General features: G+C 50.1%; 1 protein-coding gene across 1 annotated transcript in view; it reads left to right on the top strand.

Annotated features, from left to right (window-relative positions):
• LOC129052612 (uncharacterized) overlaps positions 1–14,980 on the top strand; it is a 34,284-nt gene that overhangs the window by 10,202 nt on the left and 9,102 nt on the right. The window contains exons 2-3 of the mRNA XM_063722836.1: positions 7,403–7,489; positions 12,350–12,722. The gene's annotated coding sequence lies outside the window, so the exon portion shown is untranslated. The remainder of the gene's footprint in view (positions 1–7,402; positions 7,490–12,349; positions 12,723–14,980) is intronic.

The raw sequence follows: 14,980 nt of genomic DNA, 5'->3' as shown, positions 1-14,980 counted from the left end.
CCAGGCTGGTCTTGAACTCCTGACCTTAGGTGAACCACCTACCTTGGCCTCCCAAAGTGCTAGGATTACAGGCATGAGCCACCGCACCCGGCCTAGCCAGCATCTTCCTGATGACCACTCTGCACCTGGGTCTGCAGAGAACAGTTCTAAGCACCTTACATGTATTAACTTGCTTTTATCCTCACGACAACACTACAGGTTAAGCACTGGTCACATCATTTTTGCTCAAGGTCACACGGCTGATAAATGGTAGAATCAGGGTCTGAAGCTGGGCCATCCTGTCAAGTCCACGGCAAACACCTTTTCTCAGCTTCGCACTGCCCTCAGCACCAGCCTGCTTCCTGCTCCATCTGGAAGCACCATTGCATCCCCGCTCTGGCCTTCGCTCTTGCTGCTCACCGCACCCCCCTTTCCTGACTCCCTTTCTCCTCTGACTGAACAACAAACTGATAGTCAGCCTTCAAGACTCAGCTGTATGGCCGGGTACAATGGCTCATTGGCTCATACCTGTAATCCCAGCATTTTAGGAGCCCGAGGTGGGAGGATCACTTGAGGTCAGGAGTTCAAGACCAGCCCGGGCAACATGATTGAAACCCTGTCTCTACAAAAAATACAAAAATTAGCCGGGTGTGGTGGTCAGCATCTATAGTCCCAGCTACTCAGGAGGGTGAGGCAGGAGGATCACTTGAGTCTGGGAGGTCAGGCCGTAGTGAGCCGAGATTGCACCAGTGTACTCCAGCCTGGGCAGTGACAGTGAAACCCTGTCTTGAAAAATAAAAAAGACTCAGCTGTGGCATCACCTCCTCCAGGAAGCCTTCCTTGATGCCCTTCCTGTCCCAGGCTGGGTTAGGCTCCTCCACTGGCCTCTCTCAGTTTCCCCTGTCCGGCACTCATCCGTCTTGTTGCAAGCATGTGTTCGTGTGTTTACCTGCTCTACCAGACTGTGAGCCCCTCATCCTCACCTTGACACCCACTGTGCCTGGCACCATTTGTGGTACAGAGGAGATCACTGGGGAATTTTGAAGGGCCAAATCTTTTTTTTTTTTTTTGAGACAGAGTTTTGCTCTTGTTGCCCAGGCTGGAGTGCAGTGGCACGATCTCAGCTCACCACAACCTCCGCCTCCCGGGGTTCAAGTGATTCTCCCACCTCAGCCTCCTGAGTAGCTGGGATTACACGCATGCACCAGCGCAACCGGCTAATTTTTTATTTTTAGTAGAGACAAGGTTTCTCCATGTTGGTCAGGCTGGTCTCAAACTCCTGACCTCAGGTGATCCACCCGCCTCAGCCTCCCAAAGTGGTGGGATTACAGGCGTGAGCCACCGTGCCTGGCTTTTTTTTTTTTTTTTTTTTTAAATGGAGTCTTGCTCTGTTGCCCAGGCTGGAGTGGCATGATCTTGGCTCACTGCAACCTCTGCCTCCTGGGTTCAAGCAATCCCCCCACCTCAGCCTCCTGAGTAGCTGGGATCATAGATGTGTGCCAGCATGCCCAGCTAGTTTTTTATATTTTGATAGTAGAGACAGGGTTTCGCCATGTTGGCCAGGCTGGTCTCGAACTCCTGGCCTCAAGTGATCTGTCTGCCTCAGCCTCCCAAAGTGCTAGGATTACAGGCATGAGCCACCATGCCTGGTCAGATGACCAAATCTTGATCGTTCATAACCTTGTGAATAGTGGACAAGTTCTAGTATCTGTTTCACAGAGGAGGAAACTGAGGCACAGAGAGGTGACATGATTTTCGCAACTCACAGAGCTAGTGGTGACAGAGCTGGCATTTGTTGGAATGGCCTCCATTTCAGAACAAGCTCCTAGGAGGGTTTACCAAACTAGGGCTTAAATTTTTTGAATTATTTATTAATGGTTCAAAAGTCTGAAGGCGCAAAGGGTAGACAGTGAAAAATCTCCCTTCTCTTCTGTCCCCAGCCACCCAAATCCTCCTAGGGAAGCAGCTGGGGTGATCTGATATTCAGGTGTCCTTCTCAGCAGTGTCTGTGTTCCCAGACAAAGCCAGCACATGTTATTTGGAACCAGGTTTAAACCCAGGCCTGTGGGATTCCCATCTCACCCGGGGCTGCTCAGGGCTTGGGACAGGGCCCACCATGTCCTGGCAAAGATATCAGGCCACCAGAGGCCTGCATCCCCCCATCCTAGGTCCCCTCCCTGTCCTGGGTCCCGTCCCGCTGTTGCTGTGCCTCCTCAACGGAGCTGCCTGCCTGGCTCTGCTCCCCAGGCTGCAGCGGAGGCTGGGCTCAGGCCCACAGCCCGGCAGGGCTACAATGGTGAAGGGCTGCTTTGGGCTGAGGGGGCCTCCCTTCAGGCAATCTGACACTTGCTTTATTATTCCTCACAGAAGGGGCCCAGTGTGGGGAAACAAGCCCAGCAAAGGCAGGGGCCAGAGTGAGGAGGCACTGGGCAGGGGGGGCGCACAGGGCACATCACGGCAGGGCAGGGCAGGGATGCTGGCTCCACCCCTTTCTGCTGGGAACCGAGTGGGCATAATAGCTCCCTGAGCAGCCTCTTTTCTCTGAAGATTAAGAGACACTACCTGGAATTGCTTGGAGAATGCAGTAAGCGCTCCAAAAGTGGTGACTGGAGTGTTATAGTTAGGGAGGCTCCGGGCTTTTCCACCACCCTAGACTTCCCTGTGACCCCTGAAAAGCAGAGACACAAGACCCTTGGAGCCTGTGCTCAGGACTCTGACCCAGTCCCTTCCTCTGTGTGCATAAATATTTGGGGGATTGTTGTTGTTACTCTTTTTTTTTTTTTTCTTGAGACAGAGTTTCGCTCTTGTTGCCCAGGTTAAGGTGCGGTGGCATGATCTCGTCTCACTGCAACTTCCGCCTCCCAGGTTTAAGTGATTCTCCTGCCTCAGCCTCCTGAGTAGCTGGGATTACAGGCATGCGCCTCCACGCCCAGCTATTTTTTTGTATTTTGCATAGAGACAGTGTTTCACCATGTTAGCCAGGATGGTCTTGATCTCCCAACCTCAGGTGATCCGCCCACCTTGGCCTCCCAAAGTGCTGGGATTACAGGCGTGAGCCACCACGCCCGGCCCTGTTGTTGTTACTCTTACTGGTGTCCAGTCTTACGATGTCCAATAGGAAACCAGGATTCCCACCTCCACCCTGTTGCCCAGGGTAGCTTTGGTGGAGGGCAGGGCAGCAGTGAATATGTGCACAGGTTTGGAGGGTGGGGAGGAGGCCACCAGGAGGCTGGGTGGAGGTACAGACAGAGCACAGGACTGGGAACCAGGCCTTTGGGGTTCCCCTCTTACATAGGAGCCCTGGGTCTGCCTGAGCCCAGTTCCCTCCTCTATGAAATTAGGGTGATCATCCCTCTCCCCATTAACCTCATGGGATTTGGGATGCTCAGGGGAGAGAATGCATGAGAGGGTCTTTGCCTTGAACTCCTGGCCTCAAGTGATCCTCCTGCTTCAGCCTCTCAAACTGTGGGGATTACTGGGATTACAGGCGTGAGCTGCTGCACCTGGCTGGGGGTCTTTGCCATCGGCAAATCAGAGGTGGCAAGCAGACATCCACAGGCCTGCAGAACCACAGAGGACATTAAAGGGATTTGATTTGGAAATAGTAGTAATGATTTTGCAATATTTTGAATATAATTAATACCACTGGTCTGTACACTTAAAATGGTAAAAATGGTCAGTTTTGTGTTATAGATTTTTTTCTTTTTCTTTTTCTTGCCCATCTTTTTTTTTTTTTTTTTTTGAGACAGGGTCTCACTCTGTAAGCTCAGGCTGGCATGCAGTGGCGTGATCTCGGCTCATGGCAACCTCTGCCTCGCGGGTTCAAGTAATTCTCCTGCCTTAGCCTCCCAAGTAGCTGGGATCACAGGCATGCACCACCACACCCGGCTAATTTTTGTATTTTTAGTGGAGATGAGGTTTCGCCATGTTGGCCAGGCTGGTCTCGAACTCCTGACCTCAAGTGATCCACAGGCGTCGGCCTCCCAAAGTGCTGGGATTACAGGTGTGAGCCACCATGCCTGGCCTTACACAGCCATTTTAAATATGAAAAAAAAAAAAAGAGGATTTGAATTAGTTGCCCTATCAGTCAGAAAAACAGAACCCACTTTAGGGGGTCCAGTGGGGAAATTTTGAAAAGCCAAACAGGAGGCTGGACAGAGGTGGGTTACCCAAACCCATGGCCTGGGACCACAGAGGTCTGTCTGGAGGGAACTGTAAGTTTGGAGAAGACCCAGCCACTGCCCAAAGGCTGGAAAAACCAGGGCCTCTTCTATCTGCCAGTCTCCCTTCAGTGCCTCCCATTGGCTGCACCTAATCAACGTTGGTTTGCAAAGGAGCTTGGGAAATGTAGTTTGCAGGGATTAGTTCCCCCACCTTTCCAGATGGTGAGCAGAGGAGGGACAGCAAATGGATGTAAAATCATATAGCAGGCAGGGCATGGTGGCTCATGCCTGAAATCCCAGCACTTCGGGAGGCCAAGGCAGGAAGATGACTTGAGGCCAGGAGTTTGAGACCAGCCTGGGCAATATAACAAGACCCTCATCTCTGCAAAAAATTTTTAAAAATTAGCCAGGCATGGTGGCACACACCTGTAATCCCAGCTACTAGGAGGCTGAGGTGGAGAATGGCTTAAGCCCAGAATTTGAAGCTTCAGTGAGCTATGATCACACCACTGCATTCCAGCCTGGGTGACAGAGCAAGACCCTGTCTCTTAAAAAAAAGAAAAAACATCATATGGCAAATGAGGGTTATAGTTGTCAACATGAAATGACTGGGCGATTTAGCATAAAAATCTGGATTTATAGATTCTCCTGAAACACCAAAGGCTCCACTCCCTTGAGTCCACCATCTTAGCCTAGTTTTGCTGTTTACATTGTCTTTGGGGACCCCTGCTGAGGAGTCCTGAGAAGCCTACAGGGTGAGGGGCATGAGGGGACCCCATATCCTTCAGGGTGGGATCAGAGGAGGAGAAGCCGTGAGGACCCTGAGGCAGGTGGGCTGAGCAGGCAGGGCCAGGGGGTCCAATGGGGCCATCAGTTTCTAGAGAGAGCACATTGGGGATCTGGAACTTTGGGGACCTTCCTATTGTCGCTTTTGTGTGTGTGTGTGAGGACAGAGTCTAGCTCTGTCACCCAGGCTGGAGTGCAGTGGTACGATCTCAGCTCACTGCAACCTCTGCTTCCCGGGTTCAAGCAGTTCTTTGCCTCAGCTTCCTGAGTAGCTGGGACTACAGGCGCCTGCCACCACTCCCAGCTAATTTTTGTATTTCTAGTAGAGACAGGGTTTCACTGTCTTGGCCAGGCTGGTCTTGAACTCCTGACCTCGTGATCCACCTGCCTCGGCCTCCCAGAGTGCTGAGATTATAGGCGTGAGCCACCGCGCCTATTGTAGCTTTTAGAGACTGTCTGGTTTTAACGCAACTGTGAGGGTTGTTTTTGTTCATTTTAGTTATCTTTCTGACACTGTCAGGCCCTGTGTTCTAAATTTTCCAGGAAAGCCCAACGTGTAAACTGATGACAGACTATCCTGGAGGAAGAGGTGGGGCAGCCTGGAGTTTTCCTCTGGACATCCTGAGAGGGATACTGAAGCATTCAGGAGGGGTCTTAGACCTGCCCAAGCTCACACATGCAGTTTGAGAAGAGCTGTGCTTAGACCACAGGCCTCTTGGCTCCTGGGAAGCTGAGAGCATCGGCGCTGGAGTTTGTCAGACAGGAGCAAGTCCCAACTGCAGCTCAGTGACCTCAGACAAGCCCCCTCACCTCACAGAACCAGGTTCTTCTTCAGAGTTGTAGGAAGGAGTGGAGGAGGGTCTCCGCATGTCAGATGTCCACACAGTGCCTGGGAGCTGAGGTTGTCATGGTTACCAAGAGGCCAGTCTCAGGGCTGCTGTGATGACCTGGGCTGCACTCCCATTCCCAAGAAGGGGAGAACTCCTCAGATTCCCTACTCTGCTCTTGCTCCCTCCCAAGCAATACATGAGCAGGAATTTGTCCTCTGCAGGAATGTGCAGCGAGAAAGTCTCCTTTTTTGATGAGACAGCGATGAGGTGATGTCTGGTTTTTTATATCCTCATTTGCTGAACTGGTGCCAGATGTAAGAGTCCAGGCTGGATTCCATTAGCCATATTTGTCCTCTGGGCTCCCAGCCCTGCAGTACCTTCTGGGGGCCCACCTTGAGACCCTCCAGTTGGTAAGAAGTTGGCTGGGGCAAATGATGCAGCCCTAAGACGAACCATTTCCACTGGGGACTCAGGCAGGGTCCTTGAGAGCCTGACTCACTCGAGTCTTTTCTTTAAAAATTAAAAAAACAAGGCCGGGCGCGGTGGCTCACACCTGTAATCCCAGCACTTTGGGAGGCCAAGGCGAGTGGATCACGAGGTCAGGAGATTGAGCCCATCGTGGCTAACATGGTGAAACCCCGTCTCTACTATAAATATAATAAATTAGCCGGGCATGGTGGCGGGTGCCTGTAGTCCCAGCTACTCAGGAGGCTGAGGCAGGAGAATGGCGTGAACCCAGGAGGCGGAGGTTGCAATGAGCCGAGATTGTACCACTGCACTCCAGCCTGGGCAACACCGCAAGACGCCATCTCCAAAAAAAAAAAAAAAAAATTAACAAAACACATTGATCTTTTTTTTTTTCCTCTTTTTACTGAAGTAAAAAACCCTTTGAAGTTTAGGAACTGCAACTAATCCACATTGAAGGCTAATCGGAGGCCTAGATAGGTTAATACCTTTCCCAGAGGAACCCAGTGGTAAATGTAAATGTCAGATTGATCAATTGTAGATTGAACTTTAGAAGCTGGAGTCCTCATTACTATTCTGGGATCATGGTCGACTCTATTTGCTCAACAGAAGGATCAGTGGCCTGGAGAATTTGAGAGGGTTGGTGATAACATTATAGGATTCTATTTTAAATGGGAAAGAAATTCCTAAGTTACACACATGTTAAAAAAAAACTATATTAAGGCCGGGTACGGTGGCTCTTGCCTGTAATCCAAGCACTCTGGGAAGCCGAGGTGGGAGGATCACTTGAGCCTAGGAGTTCCAGATTAGCCTGGGCAACACAGTGAGACCCCATCTCTAAAAAAAGAACAAAATGAGCTGGCGTGTCATTGTGCACTTGTAGTCTCAGCTACTTGGGAGGCTGAGGTGGGAGGATTCGTTGAGCACAGAAGGGTGAGGCTGCAGTGAGCTGTGATCACACCACTGTGCTCCAGCCTGGGTGACAGAACAATACCTTGTCTCAAAAATAAAAAAATTCATATACAAAAATGGCTGAGGTATACAATGAAAGCTCTTGAAAGCCACTGTCTAGAGGTAAGCATTAGAGCCACTTACACAGATTTTTTCAGATTTTTCTGTGCTTTTATATGTTAAAATTTATATTTTTAAAAGATTAACACTATACATTCTGTTTTGCAGTTTGCTTTTGCAAATAGCAGTAGCTCCTGAAATGTGGAAATTCTTTACCTGGCCGATTCATGACAAACCTGGTGGGAGAAGTAGCTGGTAAAGTTTTATGCAAAATTGTGTGTTGTGTGTATGTGAGCATTCTTTAGAAATAGTGACTACGATTCTCATCAGAATCTTAGGAAAGATTCAGACACAAGACCCTTGATTTCAGATGGGGAAGGGACTCAGGCGAGGTGAATGGGGAGCTCAGTCCTCGGGCTGGCCTTGAAGGATGAGGACAAGAATGCTGCAGTTGCCTGGCCCTGGGCATCCTGCCCTGGCCTTGGAGAGGAGCTGCATCCTGCAGAGCCAGAAGGAGGACAAGAGAGGCAGCCTGCCCAAGCACCAGGCTGAGCCTCTGCAGTCCCTGCCTGGAGGAGACTTACAGCCACCAGGAGCTTAGGAAGGTTACAGAGAAAAAGCCTCTCACAGCACTTGGGAGGACACTGCCTGCAGCACCTGCCGTGGGCCTGCTCCAGGGTCAGGGAAGCCTCTGAGGGACAGGCTTGGGGCACAGAGACGGGTGAGGGGCAGGAGAGAGAGGGCACTCTCTGGGCCAGGACCCCGGCACACCTAGCACACAGACCATGGGGAGGGCGCCAAACATAGGACTTGGCTACATTTTGTTACTGTCACTTTGAGTATTACCTGTGCAGTCGGGCAGGCTTTATGGATCTCAGACTGCCCAGGACTTTTCTAGCTGCTATGGGAGGATGTAAGATTTACCAAGAACAACGGCCACCACCCGGAAAGCAGGTTTCTCATGTGAGCTCTGCGCCAAGCACTGTATGTGCACATGCCAGATTTTAATTTGCTGTGGGGAGGTCCTTTTGTACTCGCCACTTGACAGTGGCCCCCAAAAAGCCAAGAAACCTGTCCAAGGCTCATGGGATCAGCAGGTGTTGATTTAATACTGGTACCCCCAGTTGCAGAGTCCCCAGCCTCAACCATAGGCACCCTCCTCTGCCCCCCGGGGAGGGACTGCCACCCTGACTCAGGGATGACCTCTGCGAGATGAGAGCAGAGGGGTTTTGTTCTGTTTCAACCTTTTTTGTTGTTTGTTTTTGAGACGGAGTTTTTGCTCTGTTGCCCAGGCTGGAGTGCAGTGGCGCAATCTCAGCTCACTGCAACCTCCACCTCCTGGGTTTAAGCAATTCTCCTGCCTCAGCCTCCCGTGTAGCTGGGATTACAGGTGCATCTCACCATACCCAGCTAATTTTTTGTGTTTTTAGTAGAGATGGGGTTTCACCATGTTGGCCAGGCTGGTCTCAAACTCCTGACCTCAGGTGATCCACCCACCTCGACCTCCCAAAGTGCTGGGATTACAAGTGTGAGCCACTGAGCCCGGCCTCAACCTTTTTTTTTTAATTATTATTTTTTGAAATGGAGTCTCACTCTGTCACCAGGCTGGAGTGCAGTAGCACAATCTTGGCTCACTGCAGCCTCCGCCTCCTGGGTTCAAGTGATTCTCCTGCCTCAGCCTCCTGAGTAGCTGGGACTACAGGTGCCTGCCACCACGCCCGGCTAATTTTTTGTATTTTTAGTAGAGACGGGGTTTCACCATGTTGGCCAGGATGGTCTCGATCTCCTGACCTCGTGATCCACCCTCCTCAGCCTCCCAAAGTGCTGGGATTACAGGCGTGAGCCATCGCACTTGGCTTTTTTTTTTTTTTTTTTAAACCACAAGCATGTGTCACTTTTATAGTTAAGAGGAAAAACAAACTTTTTCTAAAAATCTGTATTTCTGAAATGGTTAGCAGGAGCCCAGCTGAGTCTGGGGTGCTGCAGGCCTCCTGCCCGTGGGGACCTCTCCTAGGCACCTCCTTTCTTAGACCCATCCTTAGGGCTGGGAGAAACTCCTTCCACAGTGTTCTTGGCTTCAAAGCAGGGCAGGCTTCCCAGATGGGGAAGCTCAGAGGCTGGTGGGGGTGAGATGGGGTGGGGAGTGGCAGAGAGACCTTCCAGGCTAGGTGTCCAGCCTAGAAAAAGGCTCAGAAGTGTGCATGAGTGTGAGCTGTTGTTGGGAATAAGAAGATTGTCTCAGGAGGCCCAGTATGCACTAGAGGCTTATAAGTAATACTGCTGGGGGTCAGGCGTGGTGGCACGCACCTGTAATCCCAGCACTTTGGGAGGCCAAGGTGGGCAGATCACCTGAGGTCAGGAGTTGGAGACCAGCCTGGCCAACATGGTGAAATCCTGTCTCTACTAAAAATACAAAAATTAGTCAGGCGTGGTGGTGGGTACCTGTAATGTCAGCTTTTTAGGAGGCTGAGATATGAGAATCACTTGAACTCGGGAGGCAGAGGTTTCAGTGAGCTGAGATTACACTGCTGCACTCCAGCCTGGGTGACAGAGTGAGACTCCTCAAAAACAACAACAACAAGAAAAAGAAATAGGCCGGGCATGGTGGCTCATACCAATAATCCCAGCAATTTGGGAGGCCAAGGTGGGGGTGGATAACCTGAGGTCAGGAGTTCGAGACCAGCCTGGCCAACATGGTGAAACCCTGTCTCTACTAAAAATACAAAAATTAGGCAGGCGTGGTGGCATGCACCTGTAGTCCCAGCTACACAGTGGGCTGAGGCATGAGAATCACTTGAACCCAGGAGGTGGAGATTTCAGTGAGCTGAGATCATGCCACTGCACTCCAGCCTGGGCAACAGAGCAAGACTCTGTCAAAAAAAAAAAAAAAAAAAAAAAAAAAAAAGAAAGACAGACAGACAGACAGAAAAAGAAAAAGAGAAAAAAGGAAGAGAGAGAAGAAAAAGAAAGAGAAAAAGAAAAAGAGAAAAGAAAGAAAAAGAGAAATACTGCTGGGCACCTGGGTGAGGTGGCAGAGATGGCATGCACTATAGTCCCAGCTACTCAGGAGTCTGGATGGGAGGGTCACTTGAGCCCAGGAGTTCGAGTTAATTAATTTTTAATTAATTTTTAAAAATTAAAGTGACCTGTGATCTTGCCTGGGTGACACAGTGAGACTTTTTCTCTAAAAAAACAGGAAGAAAAAGAAAGCAATCTTGCTTTGCATCTGTAGTTCTTGGGGGTGTCTCTTTATTCTTACCTGTCCATGCATTCATGGTGTCCAGGCCTAGGACCCAGAGTGACTTTACCTGATGGAGCCTTAATTGTCTCACCTAGAAACTGAGGATGCAGAAATGGCTTCCTGAGGGGTTGAAGGTATTCTGTGACTGTCAAGGGCTGTGCCAGTATCAGATATTATTGCTTGGATTCACATGAAGCTGGGCATACAGTAGGTACTCTATAATTTGTTTTTTTGTGGTTTTTTTTTGAGACAGAGTCTCGCTCTGTAGCCTAGGCTGGAGTACAATGGCACGGTCTCAGCTTACTGCAACCTCCACCTCCCAGGTTCAAGAGATTCTCCTGCCTTGATTTCCTGAGTAGCTGGAACTACAGGTGCACGCCACCACGCCCAGCTAATTTTTGTATTTTTAGTAGAGACAGGGTTTCACCATGTTGGCCAGGCTGGTCTGGAACTCCTGATCTCAAGTGATCCACCCGCCTCGGCCTCCCAAAGTGCTGGGATTACAGGCGTGAGCCACCGCACCCTGCCAAATATTTTAAAAACTTTTTTTTTTCCTTCTTCATGTTTATTGTGGATGATTTAGGAAATGTATATAAGCAAAAAAAAGAATATAAATGTTATCCATGATCCCACTCCTGCTAACATGTGGGTCTGTGTTTGTCTGTGTGTACTTACAAAACTGGAATTACACTGCATGGTCTCGGCTTTTATGTATTAATTTTTTTTTGAGACAGGATCTTACTGTGTTGCTCAGGCTGGAGTGCAGTGGTGTGATCTCAGCTCACTGCAGCCTCTGCCTCCCAGGCTGAAGGTATGCTCCCACCATAGCCTCCCAAGTAGCTGGGACTACAGGCACACGCCACTATGCCCAGCTAAGTTTTTGTAAAGTTGAGGTCTCCCAGTGTTGCCCAGGCTGGTCTTGAACTCCTGGGCTCAAGCAGTCCGCCCACCTCAGCCTCCTAAAGTGCTGGGATTTACAGGCATGAGCCACCAGACCCGGCCTATTTATTAATTTTTAAAAATTGAAGTAAAATTCATATATCATGAAAGTATTCATTGTAAAGTGTACAACTCTATGGCATTAAGGACATTTATAACATTTTGGAACCATCACCTCCCTAGTTGTGAAACATTTTCATCACCCCAAAGGAACCCTGTTCCTGTTAGCAACCACTTCCCACCGTCTGTTCCCCACTCCCTGGCAATGGGCTTCCTGTCTCTATGGATTTACCTACTCCGGGCATTTCATATGAATGGGATCACACAATATTTGTCCTTTGTGTCTGGCTTCTTTCGCTTCACATAATGCCCTCCAGGCTCATCCATGTTGTCGCATGTGTCAGTGCTTTATTCCTTTGCAAGGCTGAATAATCCTCCGTTTGTCTGGATAGACCACATTGTGTCCGTTTATTAGTTGACGGGTGTTTGAGTTGTTTCCACATTTTGGATGTTGTATGTTAAGTTTTGGAACCTACTTTTTTCTTTTCTGTTCGTTTCTTTTCTTTTCTTTTTTTGAGACAGAGTCTCTCACTGTCTCCCAGGCTGGAGTGCAGTGGCGCGACCTCAGCTCACTGAAACCTCCACCTCCTGGTTTCAAGCGATTCTCCTGCCTCAGCCTCCTGAGTAGCTGGGATTACAGGTGCCCACCGTGACACCCGGCTAATTTTTTGTATTTTTAGTAGAGACAGGGTTTCACCATTTTGGCCAGGCTGGTCTCAAACTCCTGACCTCATTATCTGCCCGCCTCGGCCTCCCAAAGTGCTGGGATTACAGGCATGAGCCACCGTGCCCGGCCCTTTTTTATTTTCTTAACAACGATGCATGGCAAACATTTCTTCATGCTAGTAAACCATGTTTATATCCTTGCATTTCAGGCATATACCCATCTGCTGCATGGCTTGACCATGTGGGTAAACTCTCCGGAGGCCTGCGTGAGCTAAAGGGGATGCTCCATCCCATGCGCAGTGGAGCCTGCCTCCATGGGCCCTGCTGGCCTTCATGGCACCACCTCTCCCATAGACATCAGAGCTCCGGTGCCAGCGCTTCCCCCCGCAGACCCACTCGGTGGTGCCCAGCCAGGCTACCCTGCACAGCATCTCACTTATCTGTGCCAGAGTGATGGCTGCTCAGCTAGCCACGAGAGGGTAGCACACCCTCTGCCCATCCTGCAACATGTCTGAAGCCCACCTAGACTCCTTCATCCTGTGGACACTGCATTAAACACATGCGCAAGCACCTGGGCTTCAGGTAAGAGCTACCTGGCCGTTTGCCCACCTATGCCCTGGAGGCAGCCTGTGCTAGCTTCCTGCCTGAGGCTAACCTCTTCATGCCCTGCATGTGGGGAGACCCAGAGATCCTGGTACTAATTTTTTTTTTTTTTTTTTTTTGAGACGGAGTCTTGCTCTGTTGCCCAGGCTGGAGTGCAGTGGCGGGATCTCGGCTCACTGCAAGCTCTGTCTCCCAGGTTCATGCCATTCTCCTGCCTCAGCCTCCCGAGTAGCTGGGACTACAGGTACCCACCACCACACCTGCCTAGTTTTTGTATTTTTAGTAGAGATGGGGTTTCACCATGTTGTCCAGGTTGGTCTCGAACTCCTGACCTCAGGTGATCCACCTGCCTTGGCCTCCCAAAGTGCTGGGATTACAGGCGCGAGTCACCGCGCCTAGCTCCTGGTACTAATTCTTACTGTTCTACCTCAAAACCTTGAGAAGTAGTCACCAGCCCAGTGATGATAGAGTTACTAATAACAGCAGCTCAGGCGTACTGAGAGCTCACACCCTATTGGGCTCTTCACATGCATTGGCCCAAGAAGCCTTCCCTGCAACTTTGCCAGGTAGGTTCTGTTATTACCTCCAATTTACAGATGGGGAAACTGAGGCACAGAGAAGGAGAAGTATTGTGGGCCTATATCACAGGACTCCAGAGTGGCAGGGTCTGCCTCTACTTGGTGATGTGTGTGGGGACACTGCAAGCAGTTCAGTGTGGTGGGGCCAACTGTCTTCATCATGATGGGACTGGCTCCAGGAGGGATGGTGGAGATATGAAGCTAGATGGGGCACAGGGCTGTGTTCTGAGGGGCCTTGAGGCCTCAGAGAGGGCTTTGCACTTTATCCAGGGATTTCAGCAGCCATGAGAGGGTTGTAAGCAGGAGGGGCATCTGGTTGGGGCTCTACTGGAAGGCTCACTCCTTTGGCCAGGAAGATGGGGAGGCTGGTGGCAGAGAAGCCCGTTGGAGGCTGTTAATGCCACCCAGGCCAGGGAGGCAGGGCCCAGGTGAGCCAGTGACAGGAGTGAAGGAGAGAGGGCGCCAGGGTAGAGAGAGCTGAAGGAGCAGTGGCAGCGCTGGGTAGCCCTGGGTAGCTCAGCACATTTTTGGGGGTTGAAATGCATTAGATATTTTCAAAAGGCAGTTTATAATCAAATAAAATGGAAAAAAAAAAAAGAAATGCATCGGATAGAGCCTGGCATGGGACTGGTGAGCAGTCAGGAAGTCCAGCTCAACCCTCTAGCAGAAGCCAAACGTATACTCAGAATTCATCTCAGCAGGCATTCCAGGGGGTGTCTGAGCGCATCCCAAAGTGTGTACATTTGTCCACCTGTAGCTCCCACGGTGGGTCCACCACAGGCATTTCTGAGTCCTGACCACCCTGAGCTGCTGTTTTTTCACCATTTCTTTGTTCAGCTGTCATTATTTATCCCTTCTCAAAACCAGATCCTGAGCTTCCAACCACTAAGACAGGAGCATAGCTCACTCCTGTGTTCCCAGTACTCTGGGGGGCTGAGGCAGGCAGATCACGAGATGAGGAACCAGCCTGGGCAACATAGCAAGACCCTGTCTTTACAAAAAATAATAAAATTAGCAGGAGGATCAGTCGAGCCCAGGAGTTCAAGGCTGCAGTGAGCTATGACCATGCCACTGTTCTCCAGCCTGGGTGGGTGATAGAGTAAGACCTTGTCTCTAAAAAAGAAGAGCACACAGTGACATGGGAGGGCCAGGTACACATAGCTCAGGGGTGGCTGTTAAAAGCCAGAAAAGAGCTTTATAGATGCAGGTTCGAGTCCCTACTCCACCCCTTACTAACCCCATCATTAAAATGTTTACCAAGCACCTATTATTAAATTGCGCCCCGTTGTGAGCAGTGTGATGAAATCTCCAGCTGACCGGGGTGTGAATCCTCCCTTTGTCCAATGTACCCACGCTATTTTTCACTACCCCGTAATCACGTAGTAGCCCTCCCAGTTATCAAATCAACCATCACAGTTTTGCAGTGCTTATGTTCAAGAAATCCTTATCTGAGTTAACTATAGCCCCAAAGAGCAAGATTCGTGATGCTAGCAATTCAGATATGCCAAAGAGAAGTTATGACGTGCTTCCTTTAAATGAAAAGGTAAAAGTTCTCAATAAGAAAAGAAGAAAATCGCCGGGCACAGTGGCTCACGCCTATAATCCCAGCACTTTGGGAGGCTGAGGCGGGTGGATCACCTGAGGTCAGGAGTTCAAGAC

This window comes from Pongo abelii, chromosome 23, assembly GCF_028885655.2.
Source record: "Pongo abelii isolate AG06213 chromosome 23, NHGRI_mPonAbe1-v2.0_pri, whole genome shotgun sequence".
NCBI lineage: Eukaryota > Metazoa > Chordata > Mammalia > Primates > Hominidae > Pongo > Pongo abelii.
Note: the sequence above shows the minus strand (reverse complement) of the source record. Positions and strands in the feature narration are given on the sequence as shown.